This window comes from Molothrus aeneus, chromosome 16 (assembly GCF_037042795.1).
Source record: "Molothrus aeneus isolate 106 chromosome 16, BPBGC_Maene_1.0, whole genome shotgun sequence".
Lineage (NCBI taxonomy): Eukaryota > Metazoa > Chordata > Aves > Passeriformes > Icteridae > Molothrus > Molothrus aeneus.
Window position 1 is genome coordinate 10052193 of NC_089661.1, and position 23813 is coordinate 10076005.

The following is a 23813-nucleotide window of genomic DNA, read 5'->3' on the forward strand; positions in this document are numbered from 1 at the left end:
TGCTACAAATATATAACATGTACAGCATTTTCTTCTAAACCCTACTTTGTTTCTTGGCTCTTTGGGCTTTTTTTGTGCCATTAGTATCACCAAATTCTGTACCCTAGACCAAATTTAACATAGTTATAGATAAATACAGACAATTCCAAGCTGGAAGGAGGGGAGCGTGACCTGAAAGGGGATTTTGTTCCCTCTCCTCCCTTCCTGGGTGGGTGCTGAGTGCTGACAGGCAAGGACAGCACTGGGCAGTGGATTTCAGGAGCAAGGACACAGTTCCCTTTATTTTATTTTGGGGAGAAGTGAGCGGAGACTTGGGGTTGGTCACCCTCCCACTCTGTCCATAGCACACTGAAAGGTTTTTAACCTGCTTCAGCAGGAGCTTAAGTCCAGAATTAGGTTATAATGATTTCATGATGGATTAGAGCTCCAAGCAGAGGTTCTCATGGAGGCTGAACATCTAACTCAGAGGAGAGCTTGGCCTCTTTCACTTAGTAAAATACAGGCCTGGAGGAGCTGTGATTTGTTTCTAAATGAAGCACATGAACACTGGAGGAGAAGACCTTGCTGGACTAAGAGTGAAGGGTGAGGGTTGTCCAAGAGTGCATTTGGGTTTGTAATGAAAAGAGTTTTTCTCAGACCAGTGGAGCAGTAGACTTCTTCAGCAGCCTGCCAGGAGGAAACGTCAGGGTGAAAATCTCAGCTTTTAAGTTCTATTAAAGCTGACAAGAGGTAAGAACAGTTTCCTGTTGTAAAGGAGAACTTATACATGTGCATTAATAAGTAATTGAAATACTTCTTAGCCAGATCATTGGAAATGCAGGGCATCACTTGTAAATTGTTGTCATGGTTATTAGTTATTACTATTGCAGCTGAGTGAGGTCAGCACCTCTTTGGTGAGATATGCTGCAAAGTGAAGAGCACTCCTGTTTCACATGCCTTTAATTGGGAAAGACAGAGCAAAGGTAGCAGGGAAAATAGCAGCAAGGAGAAACAGAGAGGTGAAGTGACTTGCCCAAGGTCACTTGGCATTTCTCATTTCTGTCTCCCAGTGCACACGTTTTCTCTTCCTGGAATAAAATGGGTGAATCCTGCAAGGCACATCTCATTTGTTATGAGTAGTCAGGTGAGAATTCTTATCTTGAAGTTTCAGGAGGTGCTGGTATTGCTGCCACTTCAGTGAAAGGAACATTTTCCTTAACACATAACAAGAGCTGTAAAATAAAAGGTGAAGTGACGAATGGTTAAGGTACTGTAACTTTCATAATTAGAATTCGGCACTGAAAATGGGGAAATTCCCCTTTTCTGCTTTTGAAACTGAAGTTGATCCTATTATTGTCAACTAATTAACACAGACCAAAAGGTAAAGAAAGAGTAGCTAAGTTAATGTCTCTAATTTTAGCTGAGAAAAATTCCAATCCATGTTTTACCATGAAGAAATTGGCTTCTCTTTTCTCTTCTTCCCATTGTTAGTGTCCCAAACTGACAAGACATCTTTCTTTCTTCTCAGTTCTGGACCCTCCCACATGTGAAGGAAGCCCCACAGTCTTTCAAAAATCTTATTTCAATTAACTGAAATTATATAAGCTTCCTAATTATACAATCTTTTTCAAAGTTTATTCCCCCACATGAAGAATTTCTGCCACAGTTGATGAAGTGAGATGTAGCACCTGCTGGACACTGAAAGTGTTCAAAACCCCTTTTTTCTGTGCCCACAAACAAAGTTCTCTTCTGTGCCTGTTCTCTTCCTGCCATATCCTTGAGCTCTGCCAAGCTCCTGAACTTGCCCAGGGTAAAATTAAACGTCAGTGTTATGTTCCCAAATAATGTTACAGCAAGTGATCTTCCACTTTGCATCCAGTGCCAATCTGTGTTACTGGAGTCAGTAAATGGGGCAGGCAGAATGATAAAACTTGACAGGATCTCCTGATTGTCAGTTCTGGTCTCATGATAGCTGAGTTTCCTTCCCTTTGCTGCACAAGCAATGAATTGATCATAGGTGCTGACATATAATTTATCATTGTTGGACACCTTGCTGAGTTAAACAGGACAGTTTGTCTCAGGGTGATGTTCCAGATGTGTTTTTGACACCTCTGAATTGTTGCACTCTGCTATTGTTTATCATCTTTGAAATTTGAAAAGATAGAAATCCACTTTTTAAAATAATAATAAAAAATTAAACTTTGAAGAGCTTGGAGACCAGCTAAAAGAATTGGCCAGTTGGGCTCATTCATTTTAATAACAGAGACAGACTTTGTAGAATTGAGGTCAGAAGTTCCTTTTTTATCTCTATATTGTTTTATACATCTGGGCTCCTCTTACGTTCTCTTAGTTGGGTTTGCAGTTCAGAATTTATTTGAAAATCAGTGTTCTGATGTGCAACTTAATGAAATCAAATGCTTCATATTTGGCAATTGGTGTTTTCTTGGCTTGGAAAATGCATTAATATTGGCCACTCTTTTGGTTAGATTGATACTTCCTATAATGCATATGATAATTAATCAGCAAATAGAGAAAAGTGCCTGGCTTCCTTTTATTGCATCATGAGCATTTTCTCCACATTTCACTTGGAGGAAAAGTCATGCACACAGGCCAAATTGTGGTTAAATTTTTGGTGGCTGGGTTTTGGAGAGTGCTGGGATTCCTTGGTCTTTACTTGCTCTTACATTGGACCTTAAGCTAGAAAACCCATGAGCAAAGCCCCACTAAATTAAAGAAGGGACTGTTGTTTTATGAATAAGCCACTCTGTGCAGGTTAACTCTTATCTGTGTGTAGGGAGAACCTCTCAGCAATCTGCTTTTTGTGCATGAGTTCCTCTTGATTTAACAAGATGAATCAATCAGAAAGGCAGCCAGAAGTACCGCTGCATGTCATATTAATTTAAACATTGTTTTCTGCAACTGAAAACTTTATATTCAGTAACTTGTTAGATTTATCCCCCTCCCCCATTCTCTCAGTCTCTGATGCACAAAATTATTAAACTTAATTGGGTTTCTCTGGACACTACTCATTTCTCAAAATTTATTGCAATTATACAATACCCATAGCTCATTTATTTTTTGTTTCCTAGTGATTAAAACTTAAGACACTGAAAAATGTTATGTGTATTTTCCTTTTCATCACTAATCCTTTTTTGTCCTCTGCATTCAAGACACATTCTGTAGTCATGAATCATTAAAGTAGCAAAATTCACAGGCAGACTTAGTTTATAGCTAAGTATAGTAAACCCAGAATGTAGGTCAAAAATCCTGAAATGTTTTTTATAATATATTTTGGTTTTGTTTTGGAGGATGTTTTTCTTAACAGTGGAAACGTTCCTGTATTTCTTATCTCTTATTGAAGTAAAAATTAGTTTTTCTAGGTTGAGTTTTTTTGAACTGTAGTTATCAAACAAAAATACTGTGTGAGCAACACTGGGTGATGCAGCCACACCCAAGCGAGGTAGAGGGAGGTGAAAGGAGAGGATGTAAATGGGCTGGTCCTCATCATTTCCCCAATTTCTGTGGAGGGTTGTGTGTGCTCGCTCAGGAGGGGGAGGCTCTGCTCCTCCCAGGGCTCCCCCAGCCCTGCTGTGCTGCCTGCAGCTGCTGTGGCAGCATCCCAGGGGTGTTTTTGCTGTTTCCTGGGACAAGGAGCACTCAGGACCTTCCCAGTAATGGCAGTGTTTGGGCTGGGGTCCCACCTCTGTCACTCCATCTCCAGCCTTGGCTCCAGGAGATGCTGGAATCAGCTGCCTGCTCTGCTGGGAATGCTCCTCTGGCATGTGTTCCTGAGGGCTCTCTGAGCAGGCAGGGAACTGAGCTAGGTGGGATTTTGGTGTGATCCATGTTCAGAATTTATTTGACAATCAGTGCTCTGATGTGCAACTTAATGAAATCAAGTGCTTCCTATTTGGCAATGAGTATTTCAAGTATTACTTGGCATGGAAAATGCATTTATACTGGCCACTGTTTTGGTTAGATTGATGCTCTGATGTTTTTACGCCAGGAGGTGTTTGGAGGACCTGCATGGATCCCATTTTGCAGGGGCAAAAGGTGTCCCATGCTGGGATGCTGCTTTGTCATGCTGGTAGGGGAGTGATGGAAGTGGAGATGGAATAATTAATGCCATTAGAACAACGAGGAGTGTTTTTAGCACTAGCTAAAGCAGGAGGCACAAATGTTTCTGCAGGCAAAAGAAACACTCTCTGGATAATGCAGCAGTGTGTGCCAGGGCAGTGGTGTCTGCTCAGGACAATGCAGAGTGTGGCAGTTTGATATAAACACAAATCATGTAGAGTCTCTCCAGCTGAAACAGCAGCAAAGTTATTCAAAGTAAATATGTGCAGTGGCTGAACTTCCTCTAGCACTTTGTGAATGGAGTTCAAGTGATGAGAGCTTGGCCTGTTTCCAGAAATCCAGGCTTGTGTTTCTGGCAGAATAATGTTTGGGAAATAAGCTTGCATCTGAAATGTAAACATGTCCTTTAGTTCACCAGACTTTTGAAATCAGCTAAAGGGAGTTGAAACAATTCAATACTATGGGGTAGAAATGTGGTGGTTGGAGATACTGTAGAGAGAAGGGATTTGAAGTGTTCATCTCTTTGGGGCTGAGGCAGAGATGGGCCTGCAGAGTGTTGTCTTTTTGAGGAGCCCACAAAATTCACTCTGTAAAATTACCAATGGTTCTTGCTCTCAGTGTTAACAGAGGACAGTAAATTAGTATGCAAACATTAATGTCTGGACAGCTCCATCGTCTTCTTCCTCTTCTTTTCTTCATGGTGAAAGATGGGTGAAAGCCAAGGCAAATAGCAGCCATCTCTTTGTAAGCTTTTTTAAGGACCTTGCTCATGAGGAATTGTCATGGGCATTTTTGTCCAAATCTTGCTCACATGGCAGCCAGAGGAAAACTCTTTTGACCTGAATGGAAAATGAGTCAGGCTTCTGATATTTTTATAAGTTATATAAAATATTGCCTTCCCTCTGAGATATTTCTTTAAGCAAGTGAGAAAAATAAAAAAGTGTTTTATTTCTGTCATGCTTTCCAGCTGAAGTCCTCTAAGTGCTTTAGAACTAGTGTGGATTTGGCCTCACAACATCCCTTTATTCTGGTAGCACTCATTTCAGCATTATGGATGGAGAGGTGAGAGAAGCTACTTGACTTTCTCAGGCCAGAGCTGAGCACCAGTCTTCTCTTCTGGCACTGTTCCCACAATGCTGTTTTTTCTCCTTGGCCATAATGTGTCTCTACCAGCAAGCTGGATTTTTTCCTCCAGTATGAGCTCTTGAAGTAGTTGAAAAGCATCTCAAAATCATAACTGGGCTTGAGCTGCACAGACTTCAGCACTACATGATCTTACAGTACTGTCAAGGAGTCCTGCAGAGAAAGCTGATCTGTTCACCTGTGAGGCCAGTTTGCAGCAGGAAAGAAAACAGGGGCATTTTGGTGATTATTGGACATGCCACACTCTACCCAAATTCAAAGAGCACCCTACTGCACATGCTTATTTAACCTGTCATCTACCTGTTTAGATAAAAAAATCCCTTCAGCTTAAAACACGAAACAATATTCTTTACTAGTTTAAAATGAAAATCAAACCTCCCATAACTGATGTCTCCTTGATTTCAAACATTTTTTATGAATCAGTAATCATTCAAGTGTCCCATGTTTTCATTGTCCTCTTGCTCTCAGGTGGGGATTTTTCTTTATATTAGCATGTAAGAAATAACTTTTTCTCTGAAGTTGGATTATTTGCTGTTGTTAGATGATAGTCTAGATGATTGTCTGATGACAAACACTACAAAGGTCAAACTGAATCATGGTCTTGCTTCAGTCACTGGAAACACAAATAATGATTGTGATGGATTAGGTAGTATAGAAATATCTGGCTGAAAACTTGGGTTTTTAGGCTGTGAAACAGTCATGGATGGGACTACCTACAGTAATGGCTAAAGCTGACTGCTCAGTACTTGCTAATTGTCTTGTCTTACCCAAATTTATCCCATGAACCAATGAGGTTAATGGCCTTGAACTCCCCACCTTTCATTTGCTAACAGGCTTCTGTCACCTCAGATTTTATCATCGCTACCTGATACTAAAAGATACAGCTACATTTTGTGTCAGAGTTAGGTGAAAAACTTCATGTGATGTTGCCCACACCTTGGACTCCATCCCCTCTTAGATGGAGTTTCCAACACTGAGTTTCCACCCAATGTCAAAACGCCAAAAGTGCTCTGTGAAGTGACCTCATCTTCTCCCTGTGTATTGCTGAGCAAACTTTCCCTGAAGATTCATGGGATCTGCAGTGTGAGAGGAGCTGAGATCACAGGGCAGAAAACAATAACCTCACAAAGGACCCGTTTTATTGGAAGGTGAATGACATATGAAATGCATGATCACGGGCACTATAGCATTTAATTTCCTGAAAGGAACTAGAATTTGATAACACATAATTGATTACAGCCTATAAAAGACTGCTGGAATTGACACTGGCTTTTTATTTTCTTTGTAAAGCTGGTGGCTAACTTGTCAATCAGTCATTTCATTGGGATTTAGCCTGCGTTTTCCACAGTCATGGGGTTCTTGTGGAAAAACATTTTGGATGCCTTTCATCAAGACATTCCACTTGTGTTTAGGTCATGGAGAAATCAATGCATTTTATGCACCTTCTTAAACATACAGAAAAAGTGCTTCAGAGGGGAGGAGAAACAGTCTTGTGAAGTTCTGGGAAAAATGCTGCCATCCTGGAAAAGATGTTTTCTGTAAACAGGATAAAAACCTTGCAACCTGGAGGTTTTGTTGTTGTTTTTAAACTGAAAATAGTGATGAAGTAATTTCTTCTGGTTAACTCAACGTTTTGTTTCCATTTCAACATTTTATTGTTAAGTCTTGAGTTGCTGTTTTTTGGTTTGGTTTTTTTTTGCTATAATTAACATTTTTCTAAATACATTTCATATCAAAAGAAAGAAAGGAACACAAACTTCTGAATATGTCACAGTTACAATATTACTACTGTCATGTACTGAGCCTCTGGCAGCATGAGCCACCTTGAGTGGAAGTTTCTGCAGCTGGAAATGGGCACATCTGTAAAGAGGCAAACACTGGAGCCACATGAAAAGGGTTAAGTAGGAGGGAAAGAGACGGAAATTTTGACTTGGCTCATGTTTATGTAGTAGTAAAATGCTTAAGTCCTGCAGCACAAACCTGTAAAGTCATACAATCAAATTGATTTCCATGCAGGGAGAGCTGCCTTTTGCATGGAGGGGATGAGCACATGCTTCATAGCGCAGAAGAAAGTGGGAAGATAACTGACAAATTTAATTCTCCTCTGCACCTGATCCTGCTGTGGCTCAGTGGGGGTGCCCTGTCCCTTGCTCTCCTGCTGAACAATGGGAACTCACACAGATTGTGGGAGCAAAATATCTGGAGCAGTGGATGGTGTGATTATGTGTGCAAACCTGTCCTGCTTTAACCCAAAACCAGCTAAAACTCAGAGCCTCTCACCCACTCATCCTGCCCCAGTGGGGTGGGGGAGAGAACTGGGGGAAAAAACCCTTAAAATTCATGGCTTGGGATGCAGATTAATGGGGCCAAAACAAGAAAGAAAATAATGATAGAAACGATACAAGAATTAGAACACAAAAAACAAGTGATGCCTGACCCAGCTGCTGACTGATCCCAGCCAGCTTCCCCCTGTCTGGATGCTGGGAGCCATCCCAGGGGTCCCCTCCACCCCAAACCACCCTGGGGTTTCTGCCCCTCCCTGAGGCCACCAGCACATGGAACCAGCCCCTCTGTGACATCTCCCCAGCTGCACTGGAGGCGACAGAGCCTCACAGCAGGGACAGGAGCCACTGGCAGTGGGGGCTCTGCTGTGCCTCCCCCATGGGACCCCTCCTGTGGGTGAGTGGGAGCTCTGGGAGCTCCTCGCTGCTGGGGTGGGGTGGGGTGGGCAGCCCAAGTGCTGCTCAGCAGCAACCAAAACATTGGTGTTCTGTTCATGTTTTTATCATCCTAAATACAAAATACAGCACAATGCCTGCTACTAGGAAGAAAAGTCACTCTATCCCAGCTGAAACTAGGACAAAATGTCGGGCAACGTTTTGAAAAAGAAAAGGAGGAGATATTGATTCAGTGCTGTGCACCTACAGTTCTCAGTGAAATTTTTCCATAGAAAATATAACAGTCATGGCCTGTGGCTGCTCTGTTTGCTGCCACTGGTGAGGCAATGGGGCAAGGCAGACAGATGGGTTTATATTTGTTTTCCTTCTGTTAAAATGAGATTTATCCTTAAGAAAAGACTCCAATACTAGATTAAAAGAACATCTTGAAAATGATGAAAGTGAAGCAACTTGTGAGATAATATTCAGCTTGCTCTCACTGGTGCTGCCACTGCAGTTAAATTCAATCCCTGGGGAAGCTGTGTCCTTGTAGCAGTGTGTTTTAACAACAGATTGCCCTGGGTTAGTAATGAAAATGTTTCCAGTGCTACTGTGTTTGGGGAAAGCTGTTCCAACAGTGCGACAGGAAATCCTCGGGAATTCTCCATGGTCTCCTGTGGCTGAAGTACAGAGGTGTTATACATGCAGTGTTAGTCTAAGTTTGGTCTTTGGTGTGTCCTTAAGGAAATGAAAAATGAGATTACAGCCACTTTCAGTGTGTGTGAGAGCCTCACACCTTGCCCCATAGGTTTTGAACCTAGGGTTTGATTTAAGCCATATTTGATGGAAAGTGAACATGTCCAAAGTGTTGAAGTTCATCCATCATTCTTCAGGGGAGAAGATGCTGATGGGAGGGCAAGACCTTAGAAATCCCCTCTGCATGCTCCCCAACCATAGGAAATGGTTTACCTGCAGGTTATTAAAAGAGGTGACCTACATCACCTCCAGCCACATATATCTTTGCATGTGATCTGCTAAAAAAAAAAGTGTAACAGTGATTTAAATATCTTATTCCATAGAGCTGGATGAAAAATAGTGAGAATGTTATCCAAAACCAAAACAATTTATCTGGTCTTTTTTCTTTGAAATTCAAAATGGTAATAGGATATTGCAAACCAACCAGTTGTCGTTATTTAAGTGATTAATTGAACTTTCTTGGCCAAGTTAAATCCTTTTTCCTTTATGAATCAATTTTTTGACTCTCCAGATTCATTGCTTGAAGATGATCTCATGCCATTACATGAATAAGACAACCACATCATTTATCTAGGGCTGATCCCTGCCTCACCCTTTTCTCTGACTATTGGTTTCTCCAGGTATTTTATTTCTGTATCAGGTAATAAAGTAGTGATCTGATTAGGAGGTGATGAGAAAATAAAATACTTTGATATACAATACATTCAAAAAAACCTGATTGAGAAATAAATGGAAAGTATAGAAGTGAGCTCGTCTCAACATTGACATATAAAGAGAAAAATGCAGAAAATCTTTTAAATCCCTCCAAATCTTGTTAGCTAACAGAGGTCACATTAGATGTGAGGTTGATACCCATTTGACTTTTTTCCCCATTGCAGTTTGAAGTTGTTAAAGGGCCTATTGGTAAGTGGAAGCAGTTGATTCACAGCTCATTTTAAGTGTATTGGGTATTTCTGAAGGAATTTTTGTAAAAAATTACAATACCTTTGAAGTCTAGCTCTAAATATCTTTTAGAAAGCTACAGAATGTGCAATTCATTTTTGTGCCTTCATAAAAATGATGCTGAAGTGACAAGCAGGGTCACTCCTCCATGTGTGCAGGCTTCCCTAAACCTACTGGCGTCAGGAAGGTGCTGGTAAATAGCTCTGTCTTTACAGCTTTAAATAATTGAATTCCTTGGGCTAGCAAATAACCTCCTTAAAACTTGGCAATGTTTGAGCCTTTTAGCAAACCTGATATGAAAAGGACACTATCTAAATAGCTGAATCTGAACTTAACTCCTCATGGCTTGATGGGAAGTTCTGGTTAAAAAAATATGTCAAGCCAAAATCTTTTCTCTGTTGTCAAGTGCTTGAATTTTTTTGGATGTGTAATGCCATTGCCAAGAAATAAAGCACAAAAATAACCCTGAATCTTTGAGAAATGCTTAGAAGAACAAATCCCTGGTCACACTAACAAATGTATTGGTGCCAAATCCTTGAGAGGGCAAACAGACCCCACTGAACAAGTCAAGGCACTGGGAAACCAGTGCTTGTCCATGTGATATGAAGAGGTGTTTGAAGGAATATGAGAGTGTTTGAAGGAATAGTGCCATGAAACTGAGGGCAATGCCCCAAGTCACTGAGAACCTGCTTAGATTTCTTTAGCAAACAAGAAAGCAGTGAATCTTCTAAAGTAGTGAGATGCTCCTACTTAGCTTTGCAGGAGTAGTACATTTTCCTGTGATTAATTATTTAAAGGAAGCTGTATAATGGGTCTTTGGAATTGTGTGGCCCACTAATCAATCCATCCACTTTTGCATAATGCATGTGGCATCAATGTTATTCCATTTCAAGATCACTCAGGAGGAGCTTTGCCAATCTGCCCATTGCTCCTTGGCAGTGCAAACCCCAACACAGAGCTTGCAGTGCCATTTGCCTGCTGTGCTTGTTCAGAGCCAGCTGCAAATGTTCCCAACAATGAGCATTTCAGGAGAAGCAAAGAAGTCTCAACATTTCCTACAGACTTTTGAGGGATGTCACTCAAGGTGCCTGACCTGGGCGAGGTCCCTTCCCAGTGCCAAGGGATGCCCTTGCTGAGAGATCCTAAATGTGGGGCAGTGCTTGTGAGCCTTGCTGAGAGATCCTAAATGTGAGGCAGTGCTTGTGAGCCTTGCTGAGAGATCCTAAATGTGGGGCAGTGCTTGTGAGCCTTGCTGAGAGATCCTAAATGTGGGGCAGTGCTTGTGAGCCTTGCTGAGAGATCCTAAATGTGGGGCAGTGCTTGTGAGCCTTGCTGAGAGATCCTAAATGTGGGGCAGTGCTTGTGAGCCTTGCTGAGAGATCCTAAATGTGGGGCAGTGCTTGTGAGCCTTGCCCTGCAGGGTGGCCCTGCTGTCCAGCTGGGGTTTGGCTCCCAAAACCTCTTCATGATCTGTGTGGAAAACAACCCTGGGACACCTGAGCTGCACCTGCAGGACTGACTCGCACACACGACTCACACTCGCTCACTCTTGTGCACACTCCTCATACTCACTACAAATGTCCATTTCTGGGAGTATATGATCATTAAGCATCATGTGGCCTAAAAGACAGGGAGTCCAAAGGCTGTTTGTCCTGTGGCTTCTGTGGAACTGCCTTCATGAGCCCCAGTATTGTCCACTGAATATTAAAGAAAATTATTCCCTCCAGTTAGAGCAATTTATAATGGGCTGACAAAATGTGCAATATTTTAGCCAGACCTACTTTCCATAGAAATGTGTCTAGGATTATTCACTTAATCCATACAATAGGATCCTTTACCTAGGGTTGCTGATTCCTAAGTCTGGGCTGGATAAATAGATTGAGACAGCCTGCCCTGTGCTGTGGAGGTGAATACAAGGATTGCAAGGTTTGTCATGCCAAGATGCCTTTGCTGTGTCATGGGTATTCCCACATCTGTTGGTCCTTTTCCCAACTGTAGTCACAATGATTATTGATGAGCTGCTTATCTTCAGAGTTTGAACTATTTGAAAATATACTTTAATTTAAGATTATCTGTGCTGGGTAGGTTTTTTAGGTAAAATCTTGGTTCTCACTGAAGAAGTGGAGTTTTGTCATTGCCTTTGTAAGGACTATGACTTTACCAATTATTTCTACTGGTAATGATAGGTAAGTGAACATGAGCTTTTTCACAAAAAATGCCCTGCAGTGCTTCTGAAATGCACAACACACAGAGAAATATATTGTAGATTTAATGATTTATTCAATGAATGTAAATGCTGGTTGCATAAAGGAGATTTAGGTGATTATTACCATCTGTCACTAGGTTTCACTGTGCTGCAATAAAAGTGTGTTTCAGATTATCAGCAGTTCAGTCATATAAAAACCCAAAACGACCAGTTTCTTGTGATGGCATTCCCCAGATCTGCCCTTAGGATTGCCTCTCCAGATGGTGGGTGTGTGAGGACAGAAATGCACAAAACATGGATGAAACTCAGCTAAAAGCTTCCAGAGTGCAGACTGCAGAACTGTTCAAGGCTAAAGGGTTGACCTGGATATCTGACAGTGGGTAAATTCCATATCTCACTTCTACACTTCCCTAAACCTCTCCCATCCTGTAAAAATAGGGGGGCACCTTTCCCTGTCCACCTTTTTTTCTTCTTTTTGTTTTGTTGCATCACTTATCATTTTAACTTGGCTTTTTTCTTCTTCCCTGGCTTGCTGAATCTTCTCTCCCAGATGTAAATTCAGTTCTGGGTAGGAGCTGCCCCACCAACCCCCTTAAGACTTTTCTTCCTCCTTGCTGCCATTAAAATGTAAAATACAGAGAAAGTAGAGGGAAAGGGAACAACACCACTGCCAGGAACAAGACTGTGATGTATTCCTTCTTCTAATCCTTCTGCATTCCTTCTTCCAGTCTAGCTGGGTTTTTTCATTTTCTTCCCCCCATCTGTGGTACCCTGTAGTGATCAACAGAAATTCAACTGTCTTGATCTATAGGTAGAACATGACCTAGGTTTTTGTTTTTTTTTAATGAACTGGCACTTTCATATCTACTTTCTTCCTCTGATTTAGAGTCTGAAATAGGAGACTTGAAATTAATGTAACAGTACAGAAGAGGAAAGGAAATAGTTAATAATTTTGGGTTTTCCGTCTCAGATCAGAATTAGCAATACAGAAGGTTAGCATTTTGCTATAAGCAAGGGATGAGGACATCAATCATGTTCTCTGTTTGTGCCCAGGGAAAATGAAAGGAGGAGAGTCTGATTCTGAATCTTACCAAAGATTATTAATGAGTAACAAGCCAGAAAAACATGAAAAAAGGAAAACAAAAACATGCTATTATTGTTATATAGTTTTTATCTGACTTCTACTCAATCCTTTTCATGGTACTTTTTGCCAGTTTCCTGGAACTGGGCATTTGGTATTTTCACATTTTACTTATGCCTAATTATTGCTTTGTTTCAATGGCTGTTGCATTCCACGGATTTCTGTCTCTAGTGATTGTGAGGGACTTAAGGATTTTACAGGATGAAAGGATCAATATTATGCACATAAATATTACTTTTATTGTTCAGACACAGGTTCTTCAGCCACGACATGGGCTGATTCTTTGGCGATGTATTGTGCTCTACATGTGCCTATCCCAGTCAGTATTGTTTCCCTGTAGGGTGTTTTATTGAGCCACTTTGTTTGTGCTTTGCTCCTCTCACTGTCCCCACTCATCCCCCACTGTCCTTCCTGGAGACAAAGGTGTAGGAGAGATACACACATCATCTCTTCATCTGTCTACATGAATGGAAGTGCTGAATAACTCATTGACAGGCTAAAAAATGGTCCAGTTTTGATTCTGTTGTGAAAGCCTGGAACTCTGAGCAAAGCTATCAGTCAGACCCTGAACAAAGACCTGATTATCTCTGGTTTTGGAGCAGCTCTTTGTGGTTTGTACAGTAAATGTCGTTATTGAAAATCCTTCCCTCAGCTATGGCTGTAAGTGCTGGGCTTGGGCTGTTGTCACTCACTTCCTTTGATCAGTGCTGCAAGCACCAAACAGCTCCCACCCACATGGTTTGATGGTCTGATTGCAAGGTCTTGATCCCACAAGGCTCTGGGAACTTCTTCTTGCTAAAGAAAATTTTTACAGATGTAGGATTGAAATGCTTCATGCTTTCTGAGGCTGCAGAAAGATGGTGTTTGCTGAATTTACTGTCCAGGCTCTCTCTCAAAAAGCTGCAGCAAATTATTGACAGGAGAATCAAACGCAAACCTTCACTCTTGTGAAATATATTATCACTTATCTTTAGAGAAGCATCAGCACAATGATGGTGCTATTTCCTTGAATCAAAGGAATGAGGTCAGAAAGTTTTGAAAAGAGGGTGGGATATTTCTCACTAGCAGTGGTGCTGGGTAGTTCATGAGGATGTACTGGAAATGTGTTCATGAATGGATTTTTCCTGACATACACTGCTTGATGCTTGTGTAGTACTGTACAAATTTTCTGTATCTTCTAGTTAGTTTGAAATAGTCAAAATCAAATCTTAGAGTTTAAAAAATAGAACAAAAAAAAATAGAAAATTTTTTTTTAAAAATAGAACAAATACAGAGCAGCTTCTCCAAACTAAATTTCCTTGACTTGGAAATATTTTTGAAAGGATCTTAATACTTTATAATCTCATGTTTCTGTGGTTTGCTGTGTTCCTGCTGTACCCCAGTTGTTCTTAGGAGCACTCTGAACTTCAGGCAGCCCCTGGGACCAGATATCTCAGCCCATCCTCACCAATTCTTGCAGTCTGTGGTAGGAGTGTGTTGGCAGCAGCCCCTGAGACTCCTGCTCCTGTGAGTGCCTCATCACATAGGGAGTATTTAAACCATCTCACAAATTCACAGGTAGACAGGACTTTGCTGTTTTGGATGAGCCTTTGTGGGGATGGCCTGACTCTGTTTGGAAGGTCTGTATTTTGTCATTGAAACCTTTTTGGTCTAAGTTAGAGTGCCTGCATAGTATTGATAAAAATGTTACTCTCCCATGGTTGATTTTGACCTCAGTTGTCTGAAATACATGCTAATTAAAAATTACATATTTTAAATGTATACAAAAAGCTTATTACTATCAAAATAACTCCATTTATCAGGCTGCATTTTATTAATGCAGTTTTAAAATGAATGCTGTTTTTTAATTGCTTGAGCAAATATTTGCTCAAGAATGGAAGGAAAGGTAAAGAGGTGTGGAAACCAGAATCATTAGCAATATGTGTGTGTGTGTGTGTAGACGTGGGACCTGGAATATGCTGTGGTAGAAAATCCATTGGTGAAGAGATGGGCTTGGTCAAACAGTGTTCTAGCAGAGACAGAGCTGGACCTGGTGTGCTTGGAAAGGACCATAAAGATATTCTACTTTGAATTTTACAGTCTTGTCTGCAAGGGCAAATCAACCTGCAGTCAGGCAAAATAGGGAAGGATTACTGTTTCCCTATTGAAATTCCAATAATGTGTAGTAATTTTGTATACCTCTGTTCATGAAGAAGTTTAGCAACAGTCTAAAAACACACAGCAGGGGAAATGGTGAGCTGCATTTTTTACTATTTATCACAATATTTGTGCTGTAGTTTAATAACTTTTCTATTGTTCTGCAAAATTCCCTCATTGGTGAGGGAGCACAAACTGCAAAAGCAGCTTGTTAGGGATATTCTCTGCTTATCCCCTACATGAACAGCATTATTCTTCCAGATATAAGCTTGAAATGGTCTCTCATTTTGGGATATATATCTAGGATTGGGCCACAGATAGTTTTCTGTCAGCTCTCTGAAATTAATACTTCTTTATGACAGTGTTTTACTGCTTGCTGCATGTAATAGTTTCTTTGATTGGCACTTATGTCCTTTGCAGGGAAAGAAATTTGCCTCTATGACAGTACACTTTGAGTGTCATTGGCTTTCATATTGTCTATTAAAAGAGGTAATTGTGAGGAGCAGATCAGACCTCAATGAGGCCTTCTGAACTGAGCCCATTTCGAGGGGGGAAGCCAGAACTGTCAGGACTTTGACTTCCTAATTCCTGAAGAGAAGTTCATTTGCTCAGCTGCCTGATCTACAGGGAGTAGAAATGAAACTCCACTTGCACGACCTTTGGTGTCAATCATTATGGGAGGCATCTGCATTTATATTGTCAATGTACAAACTTCCTTTACTTCCTGAAGCATGAAATCACCTTTCAGATGAAGAAAGAAATATAACCCTGCACTCTCAGGAGATGCAGCAGTTCCATCTAAGGCTTCTGTTGCACAGAGAAATATTTAAACACAATATTCTGACTTCAACGTCAACCAGTCTCTTGAAAGTTGCAGTTTTGCAAGTGAAAGTTACACTATATTTTTAAAAGAGATCTATTATTACTTCATATTATTTTAGGACTTCTAATGCTCCATCTCTAAGCCAACAGGAGGTTTATCACTAACTTTGATATTATCAGCAAAACTTGGCCCAGACTGTCCCACATTAAGTTCTCAGTTAAGCCTGTGCTCCTCTGGCACAGGAAAAAAGGAGGAAGAATAAATTTTAATGAAATTTTACAAACTGGAATAACAGGGCTAGTTGGTAACCTGCAGCAGCAGGACATACAGCCTGTGCCTGTGATCTATAGTCCTTTAATGCATTGAATTCACTCGGATATTTTATGGTGTTTGGTACCAGGTCTTTGTGATCTCTGCTGACATTCATTTAATTGAAGGATTCACACAGAGAATGTTGGGGTATCCCATTGAATTCTTTCACTACAAAGTCAGAAAAATGAGTCATACTTGTACATTTAATTACAGTGTTTGGGCAGAGATCATCAGTTGGTTGCTAGGGCTTGTTTCTTGCTGGTGTTGCTAATGCTCATGACAAAGTTCTTGTCCATCACCTGAATGAGTCAGAGACTTCCTATTTGCCCTGTGTTTATTTGCAGCTCAGAAGTTCTGACCCTAAAGAAAACAGTATGCTTTCAATAAAATTCTGAAAAGGCTAACTTTTAGTTCCAGAGTTGAGGAGATCACACAACAGACACGACAAATTTCTCATTCTTTGAAGTACAGAATACTTTTCTTCACTCCAAATGTGCCAATTGGAACTTAGTTTGTGTCAATACAACTCAACTTCCTCTGCACGACTGTGCCTGCACAGCCTTCTAGGTATAGTCTCAGTCCCAAGGTGTGCCCCAAACTGTGTCAGCCTCTAAAAGCTGTCCTCATTCTGCAGTGAATGGGAGGGAAATTTGCTTCATTTTCTATTTATTTTTCTTTGTAAGCTGTGACGTATTTCAGTGTTCTTTTGTTACCTGAATGATGTGGTAGAAAGACTTAGAATCAAATGAGGTAAAATAACCCTCAGGGGTCACTGGAGATGAGCCAGCAAGTTTGGGCCAGTGCATGCAGTAGAAGTTGTAGCCTCAGTAAAAGGAAGGAGAGTGGAAAACTTAGCAAGACTTTGGCTGCACGAATGTGTCAGACGTTCCCTCTCAGAAGGGCAGGTGTGCTGAAGGACAAGATTGGGCTGAGTTGTTTCCAGTCACAGGCCTCTCCTGAGCCTGTTTAATAGAGCTGTCATAAGATCAGTGACAGAGCTTTCAGGGCAGGCTTGGAATGTGAGGAAATGTACAAGCTTTAAAAATGAACCCATGATTTCAAAATCTGAAGTTTCTGTCAGATCTCACAGGTGAGCTTGCTGTGCTTGTTAAAATGTGGCTATGGAAAGACAAATTACTTAAAAATGGTACCTCCTTTCCTCAACAGAAATGACACTTTGGGACTCAGGCAGGATTGTTTTAATGCCCAGACCATATTCCTCCTGATCTTGGTCCTTTGCTGCCATTGGAGTCTATAACACTCTTGTTCCTTCTTTCCTGCTCCTCTGCTGCCAGATTTCCTATGGGACACTCACAGGCTTTCCATGAAAGGTGGCAATTGATAAAGCAGAGAAGGTCATGTTTCCATGACAGCAGCAGCATAGCAGGGAGCATTCAGCAGAGAGCTGTACCCAACTCATCCTTCCTTGTTATTCACAGTACCTGTGTCCAAAGAAAAGCATCCTGTGAGCATTCCTGCCTCCAGGGCAGAGCCCTGGGGATGGCAGCCTGGTCTGAAGGGGCTTTTGGGAGGGTGTTGGAAGGAAATGCCTTAGGGTTCCTTGCCTGGATCATCCAAATAGATCCCATGGATTGCGTCTCTGCAGCTTGATGAGTCCTTCAGATGACAAGGCTGGCAATAGGGAAATAAAAATAGGGCAACAGGGAAAAAAATAAAAGAAAAAACAGTGCAGAAAAAACTTGGAAATAAGGAGAGTCAGCTTTCCTTACTCTCTTCCAGGTCATGATGCACAGGGATCATGAGTCAGCCAGGAACTGGGTGGGTGATGGGATTTGGAAGCAGGTTGTGTTGCCTCTGTCAGCAGGCTGCAAGTTTGTTTATGAAAGGCACAATTTAAACTGAAGATTAAATCTCCTGATTTTTTTGATCTCCATCTGTTGATAAGGACTGGCATGAGCCCAGTGGCACCATGACATGAAGCTCTTCACAAGCCAAACATCTCAAAGAAGCCTGAATTTCTCTCTCTATCCCTAGAAACTCTCTATCTATTAGAACCTAGAAAGAATAGGTAGATATTTTTAGAAGCTGAAATCTTAAAAGAAAACCTGTTCCTTATTCTTCAAACCAGAAACTATTTGCCATGACCTACTTTCCTATTTCTGCTATCAATAGGATGTGAACATAGGTAGGCATAATCCTTATTTTGCAAAGATAGCATGGCAAAGTACAACAGAAAAAAGAGTCTACGTTGCAGGATTAACTTCTTTTTTCCCCTCTCATTATGATTTGTTTCTGTGCCAGTTTTGCAGAGGATTTGTCATATTGTACTGCTGTTCAAGGACCAGTTTCATACCTGGTGTAAGATGTCCTGCATCTCACATGACACATATTTTGGCAGCTCTTGCCACGTTTCTGTATTACAAGCACAACTTCTGTTTTCTCCTTGGCATAATGAAGATGCATTCTACCCAACAGTCCTTAGGTAATTCTGTATCTCAGCCTAATATCTGTCAAGTTTAGTGTGAATCCATGTTATACATCTTTTTACAAAAGACCTATTGTTTCCAGTCTGGGTTCTATGCTTATTAGCACATTAAATAACCTGCTTAAAATGTCACCTGAAGCACTGCAGAAAATCATCAATACCAACTGTGAATTTAGCCCAGATGCTTTGAACTTGTATCTGATACGCCTCATGTCTGATATGTTCCACAGAAAAATTCAGGAAAACACCAAAGTAGTGCTCTCCCATGTGCCCTCACATGCTGCAGAGCCAAGGCAATGGAAAGCAGCCAAGTAAGTTCGCACTGCAAAGCTGTAACTCAGTTTTCATTGAGTGATGAGTCTGTCACCTCTCACAACTCACAGCTTTAAGAAGCAGGAATCCTTCAACCAGACCCCAGGAGTGCAGGCTGGTGACCCTGTTAATCTCTTCTCTACTTCAGTGGCATCTGTCCTTTTTTTTTTTTCTCTCCCTCTCTCCATTTTTTTTTTAACCCATCTGTACATCCTGGCCAGCAGGAAATCAAAAGAGCAAAAGTAACCTGTCTCTCAGTAAGTAGGGCACCTTCCATCATGTGAAACAAAGCAGTTTTTTTTAAACTAGTGCCTGAACTGGAAACTTGAACATACTGTGAAGAACCTTTATCTGTGCAAAGCTCTGTGCATAGCCCTTCTGATCACCCCAAATGTTCACCAAACTGTGAGAAAAGCTGCCCTTTGTGCTGGGGCTTGTTCTGGTGGAGGAGCTGGGGTAGAGGAGGAATGGAGGTTCACCACCTGAGTTAGAAAAACCTAGAAATACATGTGCATAAATTAATACATGCCCGTAGCTTGCAATTATATGCATCCTCTTCCATCTGCACATGAGAATATGGCTCTGGCCTTTCAAAATTCCTCTTCTGTCTGAAACCTTTTGCTGGAAGACAAAGAAAACTGCAAGCCACCTTTGAGATGGTTTTGAGCGCTCCCAGATCTGTCTCTGCTGCGTCTAGGAGAGGGAACAAAGGCATTTCTGGGTCCCCACCATGCTCAGCTCACTGTGATTGGTTCTTTTTAGAGCTGGCCCTTGGCTTGGGGGAGAAACCCTGCTCTGTTCCAGTGTCCTTGCCACCCTGAGGAGTCACTGAGCACACACCATGGGAGATGCACATGCATGCCTGTAGGAGGATCTGGATGTACAGAGAGTCTAAAGAGAAAATCTCAAGTGCTTTCAGTAACACTGTGAATTTTCTAATGAAAAAAAGAATATATGGCTCCTTTTGTTTCATGATTTTACTCCTTTGTCTACTATTGTGTTTAGGAAATCTTTTGACATTTGGAAGGGAAAGGAAACTAAAGCCAGCTTTTAAAATTAGTGACTTCTTTACCCTGTATTTTCTGTAATAATCTCCCATATCAGTATAGAATACAGATTTCTGGTCTTCTTGTACAGTCAGTTCCAGACTGACTTCTTGTGCCTGTATTATCTTTCCGTGCTGGAGAACCTGCTGATTAAAGACAGAATAAATATGAATTTCTTGTTCAGGTCATGGCTGAGCCAGTGACTGCTTTGGGAGGTGGAAAAATGGTTGCTCTAGGCCAGGTTGTTTTAAAAACGCTTCAGCTGAAAAAGTACAGAACTTTTGAGGCTCTTGGAGGTACATGCATTGTAGAGAAGAGTAGGAAACTGAATGGAAAATAAATATTAAAGGTTTTTTTTGCTAAGAAAGGAAATATTTGTCTAGGGAAGTTATGATAAGAAGCTTGTCTGGAAGAGCATGAAAGGTACTCATGAGCTTAGCATCAGCCAGAAGAGCAAAGATACTGGCCTGATTCTTTGTGTACATTTTTATGAAGATGGTTGCTCATACTGAAAGCTCTAAATGCAACAGACAAAGCATGTTTATGCAGGATTATGTAGTTCTTGAAAGTCTATTCCTGATCAGAAGTTAAACATAAAACTTCAGCATTATCAGTAAAAACAGAAGCAAAATTTCCCATTCAGGTAAAAAAAAAAAAGTGTGCCATTTTTCTTCTAAATGAAAATGGAAACTAATTTGAGTACCTTTCTCTCTGCGTATCCTTTATGCAGAGAACAACAAGCTCCTTTTGTCCTTGCATTATTTAGAAATCATGGGGATTGAGAATCTCAGAATGATGTCAGAATTTCCAGTTGATTTTCTGTGGCTTTTGGTTTTCACAATGCCATGTAGAAGGTTCCTGAAAATGGCAATAAAACAAGAACAGAGCAAGGACTGAATTCACACTTATTGGTTTGGGCTTGTTCTTGATACTGGATGTGAATGGGGGAAATCAGAGTCCCTGTGGTCAGTCTCCTGTGGCCCCAGGGGTTTAGAGATGTGATTATGGAAATCACAATTATGAATGTTAAAGCATGTATGGGAAATAATCCCTGGAGAGAGGGAGAATTCTTAGCTGTAGCTTTTTTAATTAGCAGCCTATATTGTCTGTTTATAACAAAGTCTTACTGACAAAGCTAGAAACATTTCTTGAGCTCCAGATGGCTGCTTTTCTTTATGACTTGCTGTAGGGTACAGACTTTGATTTTATATATTTTGATAATCTATCCTGATTATTCAACTAATACTCATTGTTCTCCCTGTGCAGCAATGATTCCCTTTGAGAAACTGCAGCATATGGCATGGTGAGGGAAATCTCAAGGTTAAGAAATCTTCTTTATCTATGTTTCTTATTGCTTTGTTTCCTTTCTCTTAGAGCTAGGACCTGTAACTTTGATAATATCTCTTGAAATGGTTCCTAGAGACAAAATTCTCATTCTGGGAGGTTTCTTTCAAAGGATGGGGAGAGGTCTCAATGTGTTTGCTTATCTTCAGAAATCTCTTCTAAGGGCATCCAATATGTGACATAAAGTCCCAATCCAAACCAAGCCAACAAAAACAATAAAAAAAACAACAACAACAAATTCTGGTTTTCATAAGCCAAGGTTTGTTTGAGCTTTGTGTGTCCCAAACATGGATCCAGCTTTCCTAACTTCTTCAAAATACAGCAGCTTCCCAGTAAAACTCTTTCTTTCTGCAATGGGTTACAATGCTCAAACTGTCTCCTGATTAAAAGCATTGATCTGACCCTTAACAAATTGGAAAAACCAAAATCTGTGGGCAGAGATTCAGGAGAGAGAACTCAGTATAAATTTTTCATTTGTTTGGGTTTTTTTTTTTGAAAAATGAAATCGAGCCAAAAAAAAAGTGACAATATTCCTTTTCCTTATACTCTACAGTGTTGTTGTCAAGTTTGCTGTCAAAGCAATCCAAAAGTAATGATTATCATTAGCTGATGAAATGGGTCTGTGATTTATGCGCCATATAAATATTTTGGCATTCATTCTTTACTCATACTATGGAGTAAACTTGTTGAACCTCTGCACTAGAACAAAAGTGAAAGGGAACATAAGGAAAGTTTTACATGGATATTATTTTTCTTAGGGAAAAGTACTTCATTTATAAATTTATTTTTGTATTTTCTACAGAGTGCCTGGATAAATACAAATGCCACTCCCTCCCAATTTAAAAATACAGCATAAAGAAAAAAGGACAACTGCTTAAAAAATATTTAATTTCACTTTACTATAGGTGTTGTCTTGGCTATGAGAAATTGAGTTATTTACTATGGAGAGAGATATTCTTTGTTTTATGGGGCCTTACAAAATTATTCTGCACTGCTCAGCTACCCCTTAATTGTGTAAACTTTTGCCAGCTGTCTGCAAATAGGAGAATTTGATTATAGAAGATGTGAATGTCACTGATCTGAGCACAAATTGACCCAAAGAAACACACAAAGTTAAATATTTGGGAAGCAATCTTGTCCAAGAGAAGATGGATGGATGACAGGGCAAGCAGAGTTCAGTGGGGCAGGCACCATGCATTTATTAAGAATGTCTGTGTTGCTCACAAGTGGGCCAACATGAGCCACAGGACCCTTGAATATTTGGCACTAAAATGTTTAATCCCAGTGTAGGAGCTGTGTTCTCTAGGCAGCTTTGCCCTCAAGGGGCTTGGCACTGCAGTGGTACCTTTAGAAGAGACAAAAAGCTCTCTGCCAAGCATAATATTCATTGAGGGAGCACAAAAGGGAATTTGATCAATGTTAAGAAGCTCTGCTTAGCTCTTGAGTATTTTCTGCTGCACCCTGCAGTTGTGCCAACTATGAGAAAGCTGAACCCAAATATGCAGACTATGACTAAAATTGTCTTTTCATGTTGACCTTGCTGGTGTTGCTCTACATTTACATTCCTGTGGGTGAAAGGACAAATTGTGTGTGATTCACAAATAGGGAACACTGAATGTGGACTTATCCCAAATAGCTTTTTCAGAGAGATCCATATAGTTGTGACTTCAGGAAAGAACTTATAAACCAAGTGTAAATGAGCAGGCAGTTTACTTGACTGATCTATGTGTACAGCTTAATGCTGAGGTTTTTTCAGTTAGTATTCACTTCACAAATGAGAGATGTAAGATGTTTAAATTAAATGAAGCAGAAAAAAAATTGATTCTCTCCTTTCCCTCCATCCTTCTTACTAAAAGTTTTGGCTCTTTCACGTTAGTGGCTGTGCTATATATTGGCATTTACTCTAATGAAGAGCCCATGATGTTTCCTAAATGTTCCACTACAAGGACCTTGTTAATAGCTTCCATTTATCCAGCAAAATAAAAGCTCCTTGAAATCTCCAACCCAATTGTGCAACAAGCAAGGACATAGAAGGGACATGAAACTGGAGTCTGTCCTTAACTGAGCCATCCTTTATTCCACTGTGGCCAGGTGCTTTGTTCAGGGAGCCAAAACCTGGGGCTGCAGGTTAAAAGAAACTTGTCCAGGGATCTGTATTTATGCCCAGGGATCTGTTCCTCTCCAGTGACAGAGTGACAGAAGCTGAAATCTCAGTGTGGCTCTGTGGTTGGTCTCCCATTGATTACTGGGAATCTCACTGATCCATGTGGTGCTGATAATTTACCTAATACAAGGTTGGGGCACTGATATTGGCAATTGCTTCCTTGCTTTGCCAATCAGCTCCATTCCAGATCCTGGGAATCACAAAATCTGTGGCCAGTCTTGGAGGTTTTGATCCAGGTGATCTTGGGCAAATCCAGTAAGGTGACAGCAGCATTGCCAAGGGTATAATTCACGTGTGGTTCATCTCCCAGCCTCTGCCCTAATAGCTGT